Here is a 2,500-nt window from a genome sequence, read left to right as displayed (position 1 = left end):
TATGTATATATATTTATAGACGATCAATACACCAGTGATGAAGAGGAACATGACGATGACAGTCTGCCTGAAGATGACAGTAGTTCTTCCAAGACCCCTCGATGGAAAACATGTCACACCATTACCTCTCCTGTGCAAGCCACTTAACCTTACTGTTCAAGAACTTGAACAGTTCTTTGCCACTGTGCTCCATATGTCAATATTTGGTCTTCCAGCTACTCGCATGTTCTGGAGCCATAGTAGCCACATTGCACATGTTGCTGATGTTATGCCTCTTGCACGATGGGAAGCCATCAAAAATTTTGTTACTTTGCATTGCTCTCTGAGCATTGTATTATGATCTATGAAGACATAATTTTCTCTGTGGTTTTGTATCAGTGTTGCACAACTTTGCCCTTAGGCAACAAAAGATCATTTGGAGAGGGGGGCGGTGAAATAAATATGTACATACATAATCAATAAAATGTCCCAAAATTAACCAATAAGTGATGTGGAATAATTTCTTATCATGTACCATCAAATTGTGTGCGGTAGAGGGTTAATGTAAATGCGGCCGCCCGCTGCGCTACATGTAAATGCGGCCGCCCCCAGGTCAACTAGGTCCGAACGGGCCCGCCTGATCAACTAGACGTCAATCGGGCCGGCAGGTCCCCTGAATGTAAACGAGGCCGCCCACTGCGGTACTTGTGAATGCGGCCGCCCGGTCAACTAGGTGCGAACGGGCCCGCCCGATCAACCAGGTGCGAATGGCCCCGCCCGATCAACTAGGTGTGAACGGGCCCGCCTGATCAACTAGGTGTGAATGGGGCCGCCGGGTCCACTTAATGTAAATGAGGCCGCCAGCTCAACTAAGTGTAGACGGGGCCGCCTGGCCAATTAGGCGTTAATGGGGCTGCCGGGGAGGCTTCCCCTCTGCCCGGGCTGGAGGCCCCGCAGTGGCCATTCGCCTCTGGGACATATTGGCAGAGTCCGCGGCCTATGCGTAGGCCCCGGGCGGAGGCTGACCCTTGTCGCCCTTGTCCTAGGCTCGGAGCTATGGTCGCCCCGTCTGGCCTTCGCTTATGGTTCGGAGCTATGGTCGCCCCGTCTGGCCTATGCTTAGGGTTTGGAGCTAGGGTCGTGTTGGAAACGTTTTCCTCTGTCGAAGCAGAGACCGGGAGACGTTGGCATATCTCTCCGGCCGAAGTTCCTCTTTACTGAGAACTCGCCAATGCGCCGCTGTAGTCATCCAAGTCTGACTAAGACTCAGCTCGGCGCAGCTTATACGTTTCAAGGGGGGAGGGATACACAGAGGTGGAGACAAACTAAACAAAGCACAGCATGTTCCAGGAATCAGCCTGGAAGTTCCCCAGCCCTGATTTCATCAGCATAACACTGCCTTTCAAATGCCTCTCCAGGTGCTAACCCTAATTAGCATGATAGTATCACCCAGACCTTCACATTACCATAGCGACAAAGGCACGGCCTGGCCTTGAGATTAGCATTCACCTTTACTTTGGGCCCCCACCCGGTGATCAGGAAGCTCACAGAGATGAAATGTCAATGTCTCAGACTCCTGGGCCCCCAGACTTGATCTTATTACAAATGTCCCCATCTTTACCCCCAACTGCAAATCCAATCTGCCTATCTCTCTCAGTTCATATACTGTCATGTTGGAAGCTAGACTGAACAATTTATAAATTTCGTCACTGCGGCCTATGCGTAGGCCCCGGGCGGAGGCTGACCCTTGTCGCCCTTGTCCTAGGCTCGGAGCTATGGTCGCCCCGTCTGGCCTTCGCTTATGGTTCGGAGCTATGGTCGCCCCGTCTGGCCTATGCTTAGGGTTTGGAGCTAGGGTCGTGTTGGAAACGTTTTCCTCTGTCGAAGCAGAGACCGGGAGACGTTGGCATATCTCTCCGGCCGAAGTTCCTCTTTACTGAGAACTCGCCAATGCGCCGCTGTAGTCATCCAAGTCTGACTAAGACTCAGCTCGGCGCAGCTTATACGTTTCAAGGGGGGAGGGATACACAGAGGTGGAGACAAACTAAACAAAGCACAGCATGTTCCAGGAATCAGCCTGGAAGTTCCCCAGCCCTGATTTCATCAGCATAACACTGCCTTTCAAATGCCTCTCCAGGTGCTAACCCTAATTAGCATGATAGTATCACCCAGACCTTCACATTACCATAGCGACAAAGGCACGGCCTGGCCTTGAGATTAGCATTCACCTTTACTTTGGGCCCCCACCCGGTGATCAGGAAGCTCACAGAGATGAAATGTCAATGTCTCAGACTCCTGGGCCCCCAGACTTGATCTTATTACAAATGTCCCCATCTTTACCCCCAACTGCAAATCCAATCTGCCTATCTCTCTCAGTTCATATACTGTCATGTTGGAAGCTAGACTGAACAATTTATAAATTTCGTCACTGCGGCCTATGCGTAGGCCCCGGGCGGAGGCTGACCCTTGTCGCCCTTGTCCTAGGCTCGGAGCTATGGTCGCCCCGTCTGGCCTACGCTTA

The sequence above is a fragment of the Paramormyrops kingsleyae genome, unplaced genomic scaffold (assembly GCF_048594095.1).
Source record: "Paramormyrops kingsleyae isolate MSU_618 unplaced genomic scaffold, PKINGS_0.4 ups32, whole genome shotgun sequence".
Taxonomy (NCBI): domain Eukaryota; kingdom Metazoa; phylum Chordata; class Actinopteri; order Osteoglossiformes; family Mormyridae; genus Paramormyrops; species Paramormyrops kingsleyae.
The sequence above is the reverse complement of the archived record's forward strand: the minus strand, read 5'-3'. Positions refer to the sequence as shown.